Below are 22,011 nucleotides of genomic sequence, written 5' to 3'. Positions count from 1 at the left end.
TGCCAAATAGGATTTGTTTTAGTTACATACTTTGGGTAAGCACGTTTTAATGGTGTGACATTGAATTTTACAGACCTATCTAAGGGCATATTTCACAGAATGATCTCAGTACATTAAATGCTTTTAAGGCTGAAGACACAGAAGAGCACAAGATAAAGTTTGTCCAAACTGGTGGCTGTTTCAGACATTACTGTGTGAATTCATAATCATTATGGTCATGTATATTTTAAATATGAAAATGATACATGTTAAAAAAGATACGTTTAAACTATTTTCATTGGATTGGATTATAGCTTGTTCCCTGTCTTTATAGTGTGGCAATCCATTGTTGTGCATCAGTTCATTGTGGATTGTATTGAAGGAGCGCCTTGCTTTTAATCTTAACATGGTGAGTATAAAGTGAAGCAAAATATCATTTGGTGCATTGTTGCTTATTTTATTGCTTTTCTAGGTGTATGTATCATTTTATCAATATTACCTTTCTCTCTGCATGGCTTTTTCTTCTTTTTAACATAGTTTTTCCTCTTGACATGATAGATGATGCAATAGTTACCGTTGCTGGCTCACAAATTCAGTACCCTGAATTTGAAATCCATTCTTGTTGTCTGTTTGTTTGTTCTACTCATGTCTGAAGGAATTTTCCCATTGTACTCTGTTTCCATCCCCCAAAACAAAACCCCTCCCCAAAACCTCCATGCTTCATTGATGGGCAATTCCAAACTGTTGACGTGTGAGTTAATACATGAGCATACCCCGCAGTTGACTGACACTCAGTCCATGGCTGATTCTTGCCTTATACAAAATTGGAATATTTTTAAGTCCAATACCACTGGACTGGGTTAAGTTGAATTGAGAACATTATCTGTAAAGTTTCAAAGTACTAGCTGGATTTGGATTAAAACCTGAATTAAACTACAGCTAACAACCCATGGTGAAATTAGTCAAGGAAAATTGTAACTTAATGTACTAGATAAGAAAAATTAAAGGACTACTGACAGACCTGTTGACACCCTTGAGAAAACTGCATTAAGCTAGCAGAATCTGAACAACTAAAATACAAAATCCTATAATGCAACATTCTTAAATAATGACATATATTGGTTTTGCTAAACATCCCAGTGCTTTGTTTTGCTTTCCATTGCATTGTTTCAAGGTATTTAAGAAGTGTTCCAGATATCACTTGCTATTGCTTTGGTTGATTATAATTTATTTTTATTATATTGGCTTAAACATATTAAATTGCTTGATTATTTTCCCTAAAGTTTTGGTGACTGTCCTGTTTTTTAATTAGCTACCATAAATGGCTCTAGACTTCATCACAATGTTATTTTTGTTTTGCTCCACAATAGCATTTGCTTGCTTAGACAAATACATTGTTGATTCTAAAGATGCTCTTTGATTCCTAGTTGTTGACATTTTCTTTCATTTGTTAAGCATGTGTTCACACCATTTGTGAAGAACTCAGGGCAGCTGATTTTGGAGATTAAAGGACTTGGAGTAGCTCGCATGCCACCATCTCCCAGGTGCTGCAGTATTTAGAAGAGACTCTCCTTGATAATTACAGAGCTCTCCTTATGTAATGGGCAGTCAATAAGATGACCTCAGAGACATATTGGTAATTAAAAACATTACTCTTCAAAGTTTTCTTATCCATGATATAATTCTCAACAACTATAATTAACATAATGGAAAACCACAGATAAAAAACTGAATCAGTATTGCTGTGTTTATTTCAGAATCCCCCCTGCAATTACAATAAAAAACCATCCAGAGGCAATATGAGCTAAGATCAAGCTTAAAAACCATAATGGGCTGAATTCATACCATTTTCATAAGTGTTTCCAGGTTGAATTTTATTAAATATTTTGGAAGAAAAGTTCTACTAGGTGTGGAGACCAAATTGCTTATATTGGGTTTTATCACCAAGCTCCTTATACAATCAATCAATCAATCAATCAACATTTATTTATATAGCACATATTCATACAAAAAAATGTAGCTCAAAGTGCTTTACAAAATGAATAGAGAAATAGAAGACACAATAAAAGATAAACATAAGTCAACATTAATTAACATAGAATAAGAGTAAGGTCCGATGGCCAGGGTGGACAGAAAAAGCAAAAAAAAACTCCAAAGGCTGGAGAAAAAAATAAAATCTGTAGGGGTTCCAGACCAAGAGACCGCCCAGTCCCCTCTGGGCAATCTACCTAACATAAGTCAAACAGTCCTCTTTGTATTTAGGGTTTTCATGGAAGGACCTGATGATGAAGGTCACGTAGACTTCTGGCTTTCAGTCCATCAATGTTGGTGCATCATGATGCTTTGAGTAGGTGGTGGTGGCGCAGGCAGTATGCAAGATATTGCTTGCATATAAAATTACTGTAAATCCATTAAATCCATGTGTGTGTATGTATGTATGTATATGTATATATATATATATATATATATATATATATATATATATATATATATATATATATATATATATATATATATATATATATATATATATATATATGTGTGTGTGTATACAAGAAACAAACACCACAGTCCTGGGTTTAAACGCAGATGTTTTTATTTTACAGTGCCTCCTACAGACCTCCAAATCCTATTCTACAGCAGCACAATAATAATAATAATAATAATCACTCCCAATTCTTAACTACTGGTGCAGTCAAAACCAGTTTCTTTTAGCTCAGACCCAGGAATACTTCTAGCACAACAACTTTGCACATTGGAAGCCCTTCACAGCAGGTATACTGCTCTCCTGCAGCTCCCCTGGTGACAGCCCAGGACACTGTCAGGGTTATCTCATGCAGCTACAATTCCCAGCCTGGCCTGTTGGTATCCATATGGAAGTGCCACCACTGGGATACTGCCATTGTGTGCACAGGGAAAGACATTACTCCTGGGAACAGCCACCATCTGTCCTTCCACACATGCCTCCCATCTTGGCAAGGAACTGGCTCCCATCCTTGTGTGGATGCCGGACCATTCTTGTCCTATCATTATTGCCTGCCACCCTGGCAAGGAACCTGCTTCCACCCTGGTCAGGATGCCAGGTCATCCTAGTCCTTCCATTATTGTCTCCTGACATGGCAGGGAACCAGCCTCCATCCTGAAAAAGATGCCAGTCCATCCAATACATCCAGGACACCTGTATAATGGAAGGAACAGGATAGAGAACACATACAGGGCATTATCTCCCTTGCATTGCTAAATGGCAGCCCCTCTGGGTTACAGTGATGCCTTGGAGTTTGCGTAGCCCTGTTGGGTTTTGTTGGTGCCACCAGGAGGTGCTGCGGAAACTGCAATGCAGAGCCTTAATTTGTTGGGCTTACGCCTCACCAAGAAGTGCTTCCGGACCTCACTAAAAGGCCACCAGAAGTACTCCCAGGTGCAGGATAAGAGGAGCTACCAGTACTCGAGGAGCCAGAGTCAAGAGGAAGAGGGCCGTCACTTGCTATTGGAGGAGTGGAGTTGAATAGAGAGAGGAAGAAGAAAACTGCAGTATTGTGCTTTGAACTGTGCTGAGCAGGTGGGAAACAAAAAAGGAAAGCGTTTCCATGCTTTAATATTAAACACGAGTTGCTGAACTTGCGTCCATGTCACGTTGGGAAGCTGGTGTGTCCACTATACATGTATTTATATGTGTGTATATATTTTCAGTTTTTTCCCTCCTATCCGATATATTTTGTGATTGACACGGTACCTGCTGCACATTCCTGCTGTTCATCGCCAGCAGCTATACATAGAAGCTCTATTAACCAAAATTTCAATGGGAAACAAACTCACTTCTAAGAAGCCCTGTGCAGCATCAATGGCACATTTACTGCATAACATGCATATCATACAATGATTAGAATATTTAAAGCCGAGCCTTCACTTGCACTTTTGATTTCTCACCTTTCCTCTCTTCTTCAGGCTTAGTCTGACCCAGCTGATGCTTCCCAGCCACTGAGTCTCCTTCACAATGAAGGCTTTGTTTCCTTTTAAACTGAAAAGGTGAGTTAAATTAGGGTGATTGCTGTGACACTTGCCTGTTCAGTATGCTTGTGTGGTGAAAAAACACTTGTATTTTGACTCCTGTCTTTCCAAAGCCCACATTTTTAGAGCCTGTCCTATTTGGTGTGGGCAACAGTGATCCTAAAGAGGCCTGCCCAGTCACAGATGTAGGACTTGATCCCTGAGTAGTCACAGGGTCTCAGGGAGGTGGCCATCACAAATCTGCTGCCATCGTGCAGGACTGGACAGGACACTTCCAGTTTCACCAAAATCTGCACCTGTCATCCATATCCCAATCGCATTAGACTTCTAGATAGGTTAGGAAGAAAAGCCTGAGACGTGGCTTTGTTTAAGTTGGACCTCAATTTGTAAGGAAGTGGCCCACACATATGTGTAATATGTGACATACGGACTCTGACACTGAAATAGCAATGAACGGCCGCTAACTCACATAAGCGTAGTCGCACTTTATACGCAGTTCATCTGGCATTGCTCTAATCTGCCTCCACAGCCATTGGGAATCTGTACAATAGTTCCTCCTGTGCCTGCTTTACCACTGGGGACTTGAAAGGGCTTATGATTTTCATAATCCTGACAAGGGTGGCTGATTGGTTGCTGGTACTTGCCAAATGTACCACCCCAGAGTCATTTCCCTGTTTTAGGCTTTGGCTCCAACCTTTCCTACCCCAGTGCCCGATTATGTATATTCAGTAAATATAGTGGATTCATAAAGTATTTTGCCCACTTTATTGTGTTGTAAATTCCATTTTAAAAAAGATAAATTTGCTCTTTTTACCCATCAATGAACACTCAAGTCACCATGCATGTTTTCAAAAAGGTTTGAAACTTTTTCTTTTTTTAATCGAAAACTGAAATCTCTCATTCATATAAGTACTCAGACGTATTTTGCTGTGGCAGTCCAAATTGTGGTGAGGCGTATCCTGTTCATTTTAATCATCCTCGAAATGTGTCTAGAACTTCATTCAAATCCATGTGTGGCATACTGAATTGATAGGACATAAAGTAATTTGGACCAGCACTGCAATAGTTAGAGGTTCTCTGCTGGTTTCGGGCTGCATGTTGAAAAACTGAATTGATGATTTGAACAAAATTGATGTCTGTCTTACTGCTGAAAAGTACAGGCAGAATGTTATTGATCATACAGTACAATCAGGGAGGCAGCTGATTGGTCCCTAGCATGGCAATGACCCGAAACACACATAAAAAAACTATCACAGTGAAAAGAGAAACAGGTGGTACAATTTTAACATCATCAAGCCAGTCTTAGATTACTTGCAGAGATAGAAGGAAGTAAGACAACCAAAGTCTGCAGCAGAACTGTGGCAAGTTTTCTGAGAGGATTAAAACAACTGACCATGCAAAGACCTTCAGAAACTGTCAAGACAGCGGAACTCCTGCTGGTTTTAAGGAAGAGTGTGGTCACACCAAATATTGATTTATGTTTTTTTCCTGTTTACTGCACCTTCTAGAAGTTTATTGATTAATAAAAAATATTTAAGGTATTAGTTTTCAAAGCATTCTTCCTTTAGGGTATGGTTGTGATGTATGCGGAATCTGTAAGCAGATGCAGTGCCCTCCCCTTGTAAAAATGAGTAAAAAGGGTTAGAAAAAAATTGCTGTTTGCTGAAGAACCGTCATCTTGCACTGAAAAAATGAGAAACATCGGACTTTTAATTGAAACACGTTCATTCAAAGAAAAACAAAGTCCTCATCAAGAAATAAATATTTTTAATAAAAACACATGTGCCACAATTATTGGCACCCCTGAATTTTTAATATTTTGTAAAACCACCCTTTGCCAGAATAACAGCACTGAGTCTTCTCTTATAACCTTTTATAAGTTTGGACAATACAGAGCATGGCATCTGAGACCATTGTTCTTTGCATAACCTCTCCAGATCATCCAGGGTCCTTGGCCCTCTCCTGTGTACTCTCCTCCAGCTCACTCCACAAGTTTTCAATAGGGTTCAGGTCAGGGGACTGAGATGGCCATGGCCAAACTTTGAACTTGTGGTCAGGTAACCATCGTAGGATGTATTTGGACATGTGTTTTGGATCATTATCCTGAAAGATACAATGACGATCCAGTTTTAGTTTCCTGGCAGAGGTAGCCAAGTTTTGATATAAAATCTCCTGATATTTCATGGAATGCATGATGCCACGTATCTTAACAATGTTTCCAGGTCCTTTGGAGGAAAAACAGCCCCACAACATCACAGAACCTGCACCGTATTTTACAGTTGGGACAAGGTTCTTTTCATTGTAGTCATCTTTCTTTTACACCAAACCCAGTTTTTTGTTTCATCAGACTATAGAACCCAGTTCCAGTCAAAGTTGTAGTCATGTTTTACAAAGTCCATGTGCTTACATTTGTGGATAACTGACAGAAAGGTTTCTTTCTGTCATACCTTCCAAATAATCTGTTGGAATGAATATGCCATCTGATGGTGGTTCTGTAGATGTGATAACCCCAGGATTTTACTTTTCCCAAACAGTGATTCTTTGAGATATTATTGCCTCTCTTAACATCCTTCTCACTGTACATGGGGGTAAAATAAACTTGAGGCCTCTTCCAGGCAAGTTTGTCACAGTTCCAGTTGATGACCATTTTTTTATTTCCTTAGCTGTAGAAATGGGAATTTTCAGGCGAGTAACTATTTTTTTCATAATTATTCCCCAAGTTATGAAGGGCAACACACTTCTCCCTCGTTTCGATTGAGTGTTCTCTTTTCTTTGCCATGAGGATGATTGCCTAAAGAAATTTGGTTCTGTGTCTCCTGACATTTGTATCCCAGTTAATCAGGAAGTCATTGATTTCAGCTGGAAAGTTCCTATACACTCCAATCAACTTCCATCCATCCATCCATCCTCTTCCACTTATCCGAGATCGGTTCGCAGGGGTAGCAGCTTGAGCAGAGATACCTAGACTTCCCTGTCCCGGCCACTTCTTCTAGCTCTTCCGGGAGAATCCCAAGGCATTCCCAGGCCAGCCAAGAGACATAGTCCCTCCAGGGTGTCCTGGGTCTTCCCCGGGGCCTCCTCCCGGTTAGACATGCCCGGAACACCTCACCAGGGAGGCGTCCAGGAAGCATTCTAATCAGATGGCTGAGCCACCTCATCTGACTCCTGTCAGTACTCTGGCTGTACTCTGAGCCCCTCCCGGATGACTGAGCTTCTCACTCTATCTTTAAGGGAAAGCCCAGACACCCTGCTGAGGAAACTCATTTCGGCTGCTTGTATTTGTGATCTCCTTCTTTCAGTCACTACCCATAGCTCATGACCATATAGGTGAGGGTAGGAACGTAGATCAACTGGTAAATTGAGAGCTTTGCCTTACGGCTCAGCTCCTTTTTCACCACGACAGACCAATGCAGAGGTCGCATCACTGCAGACGCAGCACCGATCCACCTGTCGATCTCACGCTTATTCCTCCCTCATTCATGAACAAGACCCCAAGATACTTGAACTCCTCCACTTGGGGCAGGATCTCGCTCCCAACCCTGAGAGGGCACTCCACGCTTTTCCGGATAAGGACCATGGTCTCGGTTTTGGAGGTGCTGATTACCATTCCAGCCGCTTCAGACTCAGCTGTGAACCGATCCAGAGAGAGTTGAAGATCATGGCCTGGTGAAGCAAACAGGACAACATCATCTACAAAAAGCAGTGACCCAATCTTGAGTCCACCAAACCGGACCCCTTCAACACCCTGGCTGCGCCTAGAAATTCTGTCCATTAAAGTTATTAACAGAATTGGTGACAAAGGGCAGCCCTGGCAGAGTCCAACTCTCACTGGAAACAGATTTGACTTACTGCTGGCAATGCGGACCAAGCTCTGACACAGATCGTACAGGGACCGACCAGCCCTTATCAGCGGGTTCGGTACCCCATACTCTCGGAGTACCCCCCACAGGATTCCCCGAGGGACACGGTCGAATGCCTTTTCCAAGTCCACAAAACACATATAGACTGGTTGGGCAAACTCCCATGCACCCTCCAGGACCCTGCTAAGGGTGTAGAGCTTGTCCACTGTTCCGCAGCCAGGACGAAACCACACTGTTCCTCCTAAATCTGAGGTCCCTTGAATAAACTTTTCCAGGCAGGCTGAGGAGTGTGATCCCTCTATAGTTGGAACACACCCTCCAATCCCCCTTCTTAAAGAGGGGGACCACCACCAAGGTCTGCCAATCCAGAGGCACTGTCCCTGATGTCCATGCGATGTTGCAGAGGCGTGTCAACCAAGACAGTCCTACAACATCCAGACGCTTGAGGAACTCCAGGCGTATCTCATCCACCCCTGGGGCCCTGCCACCAAGGAGTTTTTTGACCACCAGGCCTGACCAGCATCCTCCCCCACCATCAAAGCCTACTCATCATCAGGTGGTGATCAGTTGACAGCTCCACCCCTCTCTCCCTGGTGCCGTGCACATATGAACACCCCTATGCTTGAACATGATGTTCTTTATGGACAATCTGTGACGAGCACAGAAGTCTAATAACAAAACACCACTGTGGTTCAGATCTGGGGGCCATAACTCCCAATCATGCCCTTCCAGGTCTCACTGTCATTGCCCACGTGAGCACTGAAGTCTCCCAGTAGAACGAGGGAGAGCATAAAGCCCCTCCTCAAACTGCCACCTTATCGTGATGGAGGTTGTTTGCATGTCCCAATGATCCTAGGAGCTCTGTTGTCCGGGGCTTTATGCCCCTGGTAGGGCCACCCAGGGCAAACTGGTCCTAGGTGAGGGATGAGACAAAGAGCTGTTCAACAAACCTTCCAATCAACTTAACAATGTCCAATTGGGAGACATGGATCAGTTACATTGTTTCACATTAATTTCCAAGGGTGCCAACAATTTTGGCACTTTTTTTTGTTAAAAATACAGTAATCCCTCCTCGATCGCGGGGGTTGCGTTCCAGACAACCCGCGATAGGTGAAAATCCGCGAAGTAGAAACCATATGTTTGTGTGGTTATTTTTATATATTTTAAGCCCTTATAAACTCCCCCACCCTGTTAACATTATTAGAGCCCTCTAGACATGAAATAACACCCTTTAGTCAAACGTTTAAACTGTGCTCCATGACAAGACAGAGATGACAGTTCTTTCTCACAATTAAAAGAAAGCAAACATATCTTATCTTCAAAGGAGCGCTGTCATAAAGGAGCGCATCAGGAGCAGAGAATGTCAGAGAGAGCGCTCGCAAAGAAAAGCAAACAATCAAAAAATCAATACTTGCTTTTAACTATACAGAAGCACTGCGATAAAGCGGCATTTTGTAGAAGAGCGTCCGTGTCCTCTGTGCAAACAGCCCCTCTGCTCACACCCTCTCCGTCAGGCAGAGAGAGTGAGAAAGATAGAGAGAAGCAAACAAGCACAGCGCGGGAAGCATATCTTATAGCATTGAGGAGTTTTAGTTAATATGCAATACATGCTCTAATTGGGTAGCTTCTAAGCCATCCGCCAATAGCGTCCCTTGTATGAAATCAACTGGGCAATCAAACTGAGGAAGCATGTACCATAAATTAAAAGACCCATTGTCCGCAGAAAGCGGCGAACCAGTGAAAAATCTGTGATATATGTTTAGATGTGCTTACATTTAAAATCCGCGATAGAGTGAAACCGCGAAAGTCAAAGCGCGATATAGCGAGGGATTACTGTATATATTTCTTGATGAGGGCTTTGTTTTTCTTTGAAAGAACTTATTTCAATTAAAAATCAGATGTTTAACATTTTTTCAGTGCAAAATGACAGTTCTTCAGCAAACTGATTTTTTTCTAACCCTTCCTAATAATTTTTACAAGGGGTGCCAATAATAGTGGAGGGCATTGTATATAAGTTTGTGCATTGGAGATGTTACTGTCACAAAGCACATCATCACATGTGCCAACCAGAAACCCTGGCTGACCACCAAGTGGTGTGCCCTGCTGAAAGCACATAATGCAGTGTAAGGGCAATGAGTGCTTCCTCAACAAACTTAACAGTATTTTCAAAGGTTTGATGCATCCAGTGACAAACTGCAAAGACCTTCACCCAACCTCATGATGACCAGGTGCTCCATCTCAGACCTGCTGATGTTTACAGGACCCTATATATGGTCAGGGCTGGATAACATACCTGGTTTGTGTGCTCAGGGAAAGTGCTGACCAACTAACACACACCAACATCTTTAACACGTTTCTAAACTAGCCTGTCGTTTCATCATGTTTCAAACTTATCTCTATTGTAACACTACCAATGAAGTCAATTGTTACTTCCCTCAATGACTACCATCTCATAGCAATCACTCCCATTATAATGACATGTTTCAAGAGACTGACCAAAGACAGCATAACAACCAGACTCTCCCCTTTACTGGATCCCTTCCAGTTTGCTTACTCTCATATTCACTGCATTGGTGAGGCCATACCCACTGGACTCCACCTGAGACTGGTACACGTGGAGGGACGAGAAACATATGTGAGGATGCGATTCAGAGCTGAAAGTTATTCCTCAGAACCTTGTGGATAAGTTTGTTTTACTGGGCCTGGAAATACTCCTCCACAATTGGATCTTAGACTTTATGACAGACAGACCCCAATCAGTTTCAGTTGGAAACAATACAACAAATACTGAGCAGTGCTGTACCTCAAGGCTGCATCTTGAGTCCTCTACTCTTCATTGTGTTGACCCATGACAGTTGAGCCAGATACAAAAAAAAAAACATATCATTAAGATCGCAGATAATACCACAATGATAGGCCTTATCAGTGGTGGTAACAAAATGGCTTACAGAGAGGAGGTCAAACAACACATAAGCTGGTGTAAGAACAATAACCTGACACTGAATGTTCCTAGTAGTGGAGATAATAAATGATGCTCCTCTGGAACCAACACACCTCCTCCCTAATCAAGAGAGGACAGAAGCAACTGCACTTCCTGAGGTGCATGAGAAGAGCTTGCCTCCCTCCTCCCAACCTCATCCCTTTAGACAGAGACAGCATAGAGAGTGTATTGACCACCTGCATCTATGTCTGGTATGGGGTCTCTATGGCGTCATACTAGATTTCCTTACAGCAGATGGCGAGACACATTTCTCTGTCCCATACAGACCCTCTACAGCAAACGTTGCCGAAACAGGGCCACCAACATTATCAGACCACACTCGCCCCCACCATGGACTGTTTGTCTTTCTGCCTTTTGGCAACTGGTACCGAAGTATATGGTGCAGAATTGCCAAGTTTCATAAAAGTTTTGTCCCGCAAGCCTCTCTTAAACAATGATCACTTTGACAATACATGCAATATGTTAGTGATTCTCAGTTGTTTCATCTTGTTATTCTACTTGTTATTTCTGTTGTCTGTGCATACACATAAAGTGATGCAATTTCATTCCATTGCACACTGATGCATGTGGTTTCAAATGAGAAATCAAGTTAACCTTGAACCCTAATCAGTCCAGATCACTAGCTACCATTTTTTTGAATCCCAGGTGTTTTTTTTTTTATGCAGTTCAGTTGGTTCACTTTATTTGCACCTCAGGGAATGGCTTTTTGGTCGTGTCTCTTTCCTGAAGATGACTTCTGATATGACTTCTCCAAATTATAGGTAGGGGTACCAGAATCTGAGTGGTTTCTACCTGTTCTGCAGTGCTGGACATCTTCCAATTTCAGCGAAGTAAGCTTGATGTAATTCTTGTTTGCTGCACTCATTTTTTGTGACCGATAACTGCATTTATATTTCTCTGCCTTGCCCGTTTGTTTATGCTTCTGCAGAACAGCTTGAGGAGCACATCTGGAAACGCCTCTGAGAGACCTTGATGATGCAGGATGATCACATTGAGTTTTGTTTCTGTGCTCACTTTTGCCAGGGTGGAAGATTTGCATGTTCTGTAACCTAACGTGTTTAGCATGGTTGTCCCCTGCCCTGCTTGTTTTATTCCCTCTACTCAGCTGTTTCTGTTTCAGTTCATCACTTTGGTTCAACCTACAGATTATGTCGTTTATCATTGGCACCTGTTTGTTGTATTGCTAAATGAAGCACTGGGCTATAGGCCTATGAAGAACTTACATTTTTTGATTACAAAGTGGTCTATTACTATGTTAGTTTCTTTCTTTAAAGACCTTAAGATATTGTATTCTATTGTTTCACTTTCTGCAAAAAAAAAAAATACTTGGAATGCTAAAATACACTCATTGTATTTGACATACCCACCCAGATGGTGTAAAATAGTGAACAAACGCACATGCCTCAAACTTTTGCATAGTACATTATTAAAAAACATCATAACATTTGAGTCTAATATAATCAGGAAGATTTTAGAAGACAACCAGGTAGGTCCTACCTTATTGGTGTGGACAATCTTCAATTGTTGAACTGTCTAGAATGTTTATATTTAATTTTAATTATTTTGCTAAAGTGAAACAGGTTGAACTGAATTTACAGGACTTAATTACAGGCATTGCAAACATCCTTATTGTATTCTACTAGTAATTTATGCGTTTGTTCCAGTCTTTTTTTTTTTTTTGGTCAATTACTCAATTAAAGATAAAAAGGAAAACTGATGGCAGAAGAGCGACATAGGAAACAACATCAGACATCAGGACACGTGAGACCGTCTGATTTGGACATCAAAGAATGTAACATAAGAGTAACACCAAAGTCACCCCGGACAACAACAACAACAACATTTATTTATATAGCACATTTTCATACAAGAAAAATGTAGCTCAAAGTGCTTTACAAAATGAAGAATAGAAAAATAGAAGACACAATAAAAATAAGTCAACATTAATTAACATAGAATAAGTAAGGTCCGATGGCCAAGGTGGACAGAAAAAACAAACAAAAAAAAAACTCCAGACAGCTGAAGAAAAAAAATAAAATCTACAGGGATTCCAGACCAAGAGACCACCCAGTCCTTTCTGGGCATTCTACCTAACATAAATGAAACAACATCCACCTATTGACATTTCAAATTTTTTAGTGAGCTTTCTTATATCCAGACTATTTATTTTGTTTTCTATTATATTTCCTTCTTTTTGGTATTGTTATCTATACTAATAAAAGGCAAAGCCCTCACTGACTCACTCACTGACTCATCACTAATTCTCCAACTTCCCGTGTAGGTAGAAGGCTGAAATTTGGCAGGCTCATTGCTTACAGCTTACTTACAAAAGCTAGGCAGGTTCCATTTTGAAATTCTCCGCGTAACGGTCATAACTGGAACCTACTTTTGTCCATATAAACGGCTAAAGCCTGCAGCTCAGTCGCCGTGTGAGGCGGAGTTGTGCCTGCCCATATAAGGCCTTCCGTCAGCAGCAATCCAATAGGCACTATGCCGTGAAATATTCGCGGGTGAAGGACTGTGGTTACAATTGAGAAGGCAGCAAAAGAATATGAAGCAAGTGACGCATACAAGCATTTTCATAAGTGCAGCTACTGTGGAAACAAAGCACGGTGTAAACCTTAAGTTTAAATTAAGTTCATAGACAGGCTGCCGCTGGCGTTTGTCATGCCTAAGATGAATTCGATATTCGCGAGATACAAGTTTAATGACAGGACGCAGGGTATAAACGAGACTTTTCATCACTTTGTAACGGAGTTAAAATTACTGGTGAAGGACTGTGCTTATGCAAACTAAGATGAGATGGTCAGGGATAGAATAGTGTTTGGCACAAACTCAGCAAAAGTACGACAGAAACTTTTAAGTGGCGGGTCTGAGCTAACATTACATAAAGCTGTAGACATCGCAAGATTGCACAAAATAGCACAAGCACAGCTGAAGAAGCTTTGATGCATGTACTCTGAGCGGCTCACGTGAACTGACTTTGCAGGACTGGAAAAGGTAAACCCATGTATGCAGTGTGTGATGTCTCAGACACACTACTTCTCCACTGTGAAGCGCGGGTATCTGAGCTAACATTAAATAAACCCGTGGACATCGTGAGATCGCATGAGATAGCACAAGCACAGCTGATAAGCTTCGATGCATGTACTCTAAGCGGCTCATGTGAACTGACTTTACACAGTGTGTGATGTCTCAGACACATTACTTCTCCGCTGCGAAGCGCGGGTATTTTGCTAGTATGTTAATAAATACCAAGTTGCTTTTATATCATGTCTTTTACCTAGAGTGATTGAAATAATAAGAGGACACCAAATGTGGCTTTGTTGGCTACTTTTGTTATCCACAGGATTTATCAAGTCTGGACTTATCAAGGTGGCTCTTTAATAATTAGAACAATTGCAATAAAAGCAGGACATGTTAGGTTAGTAAGTGGCATATAACCGAAAGAGTTTTATGACACCCACATGTTTGCTAGAGCTGGTGATGGCAAGTGCCTGTTATGCAGAGATTGTGGAGTGAGTGGCAATTGGCTCACTTGAGACTTTGTACAGAATCGCTGTGTGTGTGTGTGTTAATCTCCAAGGGTGCGAGTAGATGAACCTCATAAACGTAACTATCACAAACTTCATGATAATATACTTTATGAGGAAGATTCATATCTAATAAGTTAGCTGTCCTATTTGGAGTTTCTGCTGTCCTCTGACTTCAGATGAGAATTAAATTTTGTTCTTGTATTTTATACTGACATGACCATGGCTAAATGTTTTCTTTTTATTATTATTAAACAAAACTTTAGTCAGCCATACATTTGACTATATTCCAGTAGTTATTTACAGCAACATCATTAGAAGAACATTAGACTTGCCTTTCACATTTTCCTCTGCTAAATTCCACCGTGTTGCTCCTGTTCAATCTCTAGTCCAAACATTGTGTAATTTAAACAGATATGTTCCTTTTTTAAGCACATTAATTAATATATATTTACCAAAAGTAAATACTCTCAAGAAGGTGATAATCTGAATGAGTCAATTTGTGAATTATAAAAAAGGCAGGCTCCCCATGAATCCTCCTTCTCAAGGTGCTCACGCTGTATCTTGTGGTTTCTCGGTTTAAAACAACTGCAATTTGGCTTAAATTGAAATCAAGGAAATGATTAAATAAATAAGAAATCAGCACAAGAGGTTGCCAGAACCCCAGAGGAGAAATTGTGAACATGCCTCTGGCACCTCCGTCAAGTGACCAATGTGTCATTATAGCCATCTGAAGTCAAACTTGACCTTTAAACCTTGCTGTTCAATTTTTGGCTGGGCTTCTGTTTTTTCTTAAAAACAGCATCCATCTGTGCTGTCCTTGCAAGATAGCTACCCTGAAAAATGACCTTATTTAATTGGTTGGGTTCAGAACAGTGAAGACGGAAGATGGATTTCCCATCAAGCTGGAATTTATGGCCCGCCTGTTTCCAGCATACAGTATATCACTATAAGAGACGGGAACTTATTGAATGATAAAATCTTTCCATTCCCCCTGCCCATGTGATTAATACTAGGGAATGAATGATGAGTTTTTGGATGCTGGCTAACATGACATTATACAGTATGTACAGTAAAAATATGGTCAAAGATGAACAGCACAGATTGGGTTTTAGGCTCTTAAGGTTACTTGTACCCTTTGAAACATGGATCAATTCCAGCCTTAAATGAATAACAAAATGGTTAAATATCTACATTGGAATACATTTTTTTCCCATAAAAACAGCTTTGCAAAGTCTGCACATAGTTGTGGAATAATTTCAAAGACAAGGATTTGGCAGAGACATGCAGTTTTAATTTATTGATCCCAGTGTTTGTTGTACGCTTGTTAAGTTGTTGCTCACAGTGATGAAACATAAGATGTTCAGCTACGTGTTATTTAGTGTTGAGCTGTCCCCTTTTCTCTATCTTTAGTAAAGACAAATGAAGAAATTCCCTTTTTTTGAAGGTACTGACTAATAAACGTACGGCTCTCTGTGCCGATTGAGTTGTCTGGCATGCACTTTAAAGGAAAACAAATTACAAGTTAGGAGTACTTAGAGACAAGTGAACCCAAACAATTGCAAAAATTAAAACAAAAAAACAGTGGCAAGAAAAGGTATGTGAACCCCTTTGGCATTACCTGGTTTTCTGCATTAGCAGGTCTTAAAATGTGACCTGATCTGAATCAAAGTCACAAGTGTGGACAAACACAATATTCTTATGCTAAAAACACACAAACAATTATAATCTTTCATGTCTTTATTGAACCCACCTATCAAAGCATTCAGTGTGCCCTTGAATTTAATAACTGGTTGAACTTCTTTTGGCTGCACTAACCCCAAACTAGTGCTTCCAGTAGCAACAGATCAGACCTGCATGATGTTCAGGAGGAATTCTGGACCGTTATTGAACTGCTTCAGCTAAGCCATTTTCTTAGGATGTCTGGTGTGAATGGCTTCCTTGATGTCATTCCATAGCCTCTCTACTCAGATAAGGTCTGGGCTCTGACTGGGCAAATCCAAAAGGTGGATTTTCTCTTTACTTTGGTGTGTAGGATTATTGTCTTGCTGTATCACCCGGTTTCTGCTGACCTTCACCTGGTGGACAGCCAACAGAGTATGACAAAATTTGTAGTGGGGCTACATAATAATGTATTTGATGCGTGTGCTGAATGCGTGTTATTTCCATCATCCTGTTTACTGTTCACTATGTGTACGTCAGTGAATGTTGTCCCCATAAGTGCAGAGAAGACAGATGAGGGCGAGAGACCACAGCCCCAGGATGGAAAGCACCTGTTCACATTCAGTTACGTCCGGCTCTTTACTATTTAAACGATCAGGAGGGCGAGAAGGAAGGAGAAAGACGGAGATCTCATTTAACAACAATGAACCACAATTTCCCGCTATTTTTCACATCGCTTTTTGTATCCAGTTTGTTTTTCATTCCGCCAGATTCACGTCAGCTCAGACACCCCGGGGTTGGACTTCATCATCCACCGTACACAGAGGAAACACGGTGAAATTGTTCCATTTTTACGGGAGATTCAAACACATCCTTTCTTTGTTGATAAGTCATCTGTATTTAGGACAGTAATATACCCAGACTCAAGTTCACGATCATTTGTGTATTTGTGATTTGTGTTTGTTATATGTTAGAGGGGCAAGGGAGGGTTTGTTATTGTATATATGGTGTTTTCACGTTGCTGCTTTGGTGGATGGATATACAGATCTATATATATATATATTTTCTACTACTGGAATTTGCATTTTTCGTTATTGTGTTTCATTTAATTTTTATACACCTATTTTACATATCTGCTTTTGTGTGCTTATGTTTAAACCATAGATTGAGGGGAAAATATTATTTGTCAGAGGTACGGCTTGGTATATGTAGGTTAGCCTCAGTAATTCATCCAGGCCACAGGTCTTAAAAGTGTAGTTGTCGGCTGAGTAAGGGGTCGGCCATTACAAATTAAATGTGGTATTTGCAAAATTTGGGGCACTCTTTCATTTTTAAGGTTCCAAAACTTGTTAGGCTGTTAATTTAGTCTGGTCAAGAATTGTCATCTAGGATTTTCAGCTAATGACAGTTTCAGACCATAATTCTCATGACTCTTCAAACATTGTACAGTACGGAAGCCGAGAGAGGATGTGAAATATCGTTATTTTTTTCAATTGTAATTTTAACAAGATCTCAAGAAAACGAACTTTGTTTTCTCGAGATAACGGAATCATTTTATTGAGATCTCGATAAAACAAAAGATCTTATTTTCTCAAAATTCTGAAATAATTGTAACTAACATTTAATGTTTAGCTTATTGAAGCCACTTCCTGTTTGAAATGGCAAAAGAGCAGAACTGTATTGATCAGCGCGTCACATCTGTGTTCAATCAAGAGCTGACGCAGACTAAAATATGTTTATGCCTTAGTTTAGAAAATAATAAAGTTAGTGTCTGTCATTTAAGAAGACGGTTAGCAAGGCTTCAGGTGTATAGGCGTCGCAATCTAAGCAAGCCTGATACCAGGAGCAAAGGTTAAGTTTAGTTTTCTCGATATTGCGATAAAATTATTCTGTTATCTGAAGAAAACTAGTGTTTGTTTTTCGACATCTCGATAAAATTATTCTGTTATCTCAAGGAGACAATTTAAAAAAACAAACGATATTGCAAGTCCTTTCTCAGCTTCCGTAGTACAGCACTCAACAACCAAAGGACTCTTCTAAGCAACTGACTGAAGGCACCAAAATTTGGCTACAAATCAGGAGAAGACTATAAAAAGATATCAAAGCTCTTCCAACTATCAATTTCAACAGTGTAAAATGTCATTAAGAAATGTTAGTTAAGGGGAACCGTGGAGGTCAAGACAAGATCTCGAAGTAAACTGAGAGATAGAAGAACTTATATACAGTGCAGCAACGCAAAGCACAATTCAGGGACCCGCGGGCAGGTTTAGCGGAGAAACGAATGGTATTGTTCTGCTACACATTGCTTGTTACATGGGCATGGCTTTCATGGAAGAGCCATTAGAAGGAAAACTTACCTGTGATCTCATCACAATAAGCAATGCCTTAAGTATGTAAAATAACACTTGCATAAGACATTTTAGAAGCAAGTGTCTTTGGTCACAACCACAAAAGGTTTGTCTGGAGAGAAAAGGAGTAGCATTTAAAGAAAAGAACACTTTGCCAGCTGATAAGTATTATGTTTCTTTTCTGTGTGGCAGCTAGTGGTACAAGAAAAAGTGTGCAAGCACAGAGAAGAATGGATTCCACTAAATATCAACAAATCCTTGAGGAGAATGTCAGACGATAAGTTAGGAAACTGAACCTGAAAAAGATTTGTATAACAAGACAATGATCCAAGACACATTTCAATATTTACTATGAAATATATCAAGAAATACAGGGTGAGGGTTTAGATGGCTCTCTCAGTCTCCTGCATTGAAAATCTGTGGGTAGAACATAAATGTGCTGCACACACAAGACAGCCCAAGAATATCCATTATCCATTATCCAACCTGCTACATCCCAACCACAGGGGTCTGCTGGAGCCAATCCCAGCCAGCACAGGGCGCAAGGCAGGAAACAAACCCCAGGCAGGGCACACACCAAGCACACACTAGGAACAATTTAGGATCGCCAGTTTACCTAACCTGCATGTCTTTGGACTGTGGGAGGAAACCTACGCAGACACGGGGAGAACATGCAAACTCTACGCAGGAAGGACCCGGGAAGTGAACCCGAGTCTCCTAACTGCGAGGCCCCAAGGATATCTCACACCTGAAAGCGTTCTGCAATAAAGAAGGGGAAGCAATTTCCAAAGACTCATAAGCTGGCTACAAAAAACGTTCACAAACAGAGTTTTTTTAACAAAGGGGATGTTGTTAGATTTTGACAAACTTTTGCAAATGATATATTTACTCGTTTATTTTTGTATTTCATTTATTTTCATTTCTTCATAACTGCACATTAGCACTTTTGTAAAAATGCCACTTTTTAATTTGTTGTCAGAGTTGTATTTATTATTTTGTACTTCAAATGTCAAAAAATGTGTAATGTAGGTGGGGTATCCAAACCTTTGCATGGAACTGTATGTTTCTGCCATTTCAGAGTAGCATCAGTCATGCACAAACGTCTAAGGGCTCGTTTATACTTCACACTCAGAATGATTATGCGCACACATCATGGCTGCCACGCATTCCCAGCGTTCATTTGATGTGTCCTCTGAGCACATCCTCAGAAATTAACATGACGTGTGCGCGAGTTACAGTACCAGCAAAAACTTGAGGGGCGTAGTGCGATAAAAGTCGGAATGTGACGCCAGAGTCTCTGTTTCGATCATTTTCCTTAATAAATAAATGACCACGTATAATATTTTTGTCTCATTTGTTTAACTGGTTTCTCTTTATCTACTTTTAGGACTTGAGTGAAAATCTGATGATGTTTTAGGTCATATTTATGCAGAAATATAGAAAATTCTAAAGGGTTCACAAACTTTCAAGCACCACTGTACATGCGACAGAAAGCCGCCTTGCAGCTCTGGGATCGATGTGTGCGCTTTGATGTTTGATGAATGGTTCAATGTGGTAAAGCAAAGTTGCCAACATACAAATGTGTTTGTGTTGCTTTTACAGTATATTCAAGGGTCACATATTCCCCAACGTAACAACACAATACATTTTAAAAGTCTCACACATGTTCTGTGCCATCTTTCTTTTTTTTTTTTTGTTGCACCTTCACAACAGCATCAAAATGTACGCCAGTTTATTTGAGCCACAGAGAAATAAATTAAGGGCACAGTAAAAAGGTCTATTTTGTGATTAAACTGGAAATTTCAGCTTGGATCTCAAAATGTCCACTTTAACCTCGTAGTTTATCATTAAAGTGGACCGTCGTAAACGTCACCTTAAAACCGACCCAGTTGTTAATCGCTGCGTACTTCTGGGGCTTCCTCCTGAACTGACAGCAGCAATCACCACACACAGAACACATTACATTTATGATATTCCAGCTCTCTGCACATTTAGAATCCTTAGATTTATACTTGATATCATTTTCATGATGAAATGTATTAAAGTATGTATGGTACATTTTATAGATAAGTCGTTAACTTCATTTAAATAATGAATACTTTTAATAATTACACATGTTGTGGTGGCACAGTGGTAGAGTGGTAGTGCTGCCTTCTCACAGGGATTTTGTTTCTTTCTTGCGCCCAATGCTTGCTGGAATGGGTACATCCCCGGATTGATGGATGTAATCATAAAACATCCTTTTTCACAGATATCGTGGCAAGGTGTCCTCAGAATGTAATGGATGTGTCAGGCAAATCACAACACAGCGAAGCCAAACATTTTCTCACCATGATGATATCTTGCACTGCCAAATCTTCCATATTTATATAAAGTACATGCACAGGTATAAACAGTACAATGCTTGTGTAACAGTTGTGTCTGCTTGAGCATGTGTCGCTTTGCGTGAAATATAAACCTGGCCTAACAGTGTGTAACTTGCACACACACATCCTATGAGGCAGTGAGCAACTGCAGGTCAGCTGTAAAAAAACAAAAACAAAATCAACGTCACTTTCAAAGCATTGGCACTGAGGAACTTCATGATTTGTTTCACACATATGTGTCGGAGGATCTCCTCACCAGCACAATCAAGGTATGTAATAGCCCACCGGGGCAAGCATGGGCACTGTGGCTAGCATTCTTTTCTCCTTCTCTCCCCGCAGAACCGAGAAACTGCCTAGTGAGAGCACTTAGCCCGCCCCTTCCAGTTCATCCATCATTATAAGAAACTCGACTGCCAGGAATGAGGCATCTTTTGTGACCTGAACAACCCTCCGGACAGAGCTCCTGTGATGGACCCCTAAATTTGTGGCTGAGACCCGAAGCTGTTTGTTTGCTGGTAACATAACGGCAAGAGACGTCTATTTTGTTGAACTTTTCCTGTTGATTAAATGGGATGACCCGGCTGGTGTCCCAACTTTTATCATTACCTATCATTCCTCTACCCGGCCGCACTAGATAAGGACTGGTCCCTCCAACTGGCTAGAAAGAGCAGAACTATGAGAAGAACATTTCTGTTTGAATAACTTTTTAGATGAGAATTAATGAAGTAAAATTCACAAGTCCTGTGCCTCTTTGTATAGTAGAGAAAAAGATAAAGCCATTTATGTTTTGTGTTGTTTGTTATTGTCCTGTGGCTGTATACACATATACTGTATGTCTTCAATTAAACTTATGTTATGGATAAACTGTATTGCTTCATTTATTAACAGCAACTGTGTTTGGGTTATTTGGTATAAAATGTTCTATTGCTGCATCCAAACCACAAACTGAGAAAGGAAAAGTTGAGCTTGTTTAGACTTCATTCAAAAATCAAATATCTGTCAATAGTTCTGGCATACCAGCTGGAATGTGAAATGGATCATCCATATAGGAAATTATCACTAAACAGGCACCACAGGTTTGAAGATAAATGGCGATTAGATTAGATTAGATTATTGGCACATACTTTGCACGAGCATAGTGAAATTCTTGTGCCACTGTGGCAGTGATGTATAAAAAATACAGTTAATAAATAAGAGTCGCTGAAGATAAATAAATGAATAAATAAGTAAACATTATAATGGCACCAATCTATG

At 40.3% G+C, this 22,011-nt stretch overlaps 1 long non-coding RNA gene across 1 annotated transcript; it reads left to right on the top strand.

The window, feature by feature from the left end:
* The first annotated feature begins 1,515 nt into the window (after positions 1 to 1,515).
* On the top strand, positions 1,516 to 21,528 carry LOC120535011. The gene is made up of 3 exons (XR_005634844.1): positions 1,516 to 1,615; positions 3,925 to 4,005; positions 21,097 to 21,528. It is a non-coding gene; the product is annotated as an uncharacterized LOC120535011 (long non-coding RNA).
* Positions 21,529 to 22,011: the final 483 nt, after the last annotated feature.

This window comes from Polypterus senegalus, chromosome 9 (genome assembly GCF_016835505.1).
Source record: "Polypterus senegalus isolate Bchr_013 chromosome 9, ASM1683550v1, whole genome shotgun sequence".
Lineage (NCBI taxonomy): Eukaryota > Metazoa > Chordata > Cladistia > Polypteriformes > Polypteridae > Polypterus > Polypterus senegalus.
This window is presented reverse-complemented; position numbering and strand designations above follow the sequence as displayed.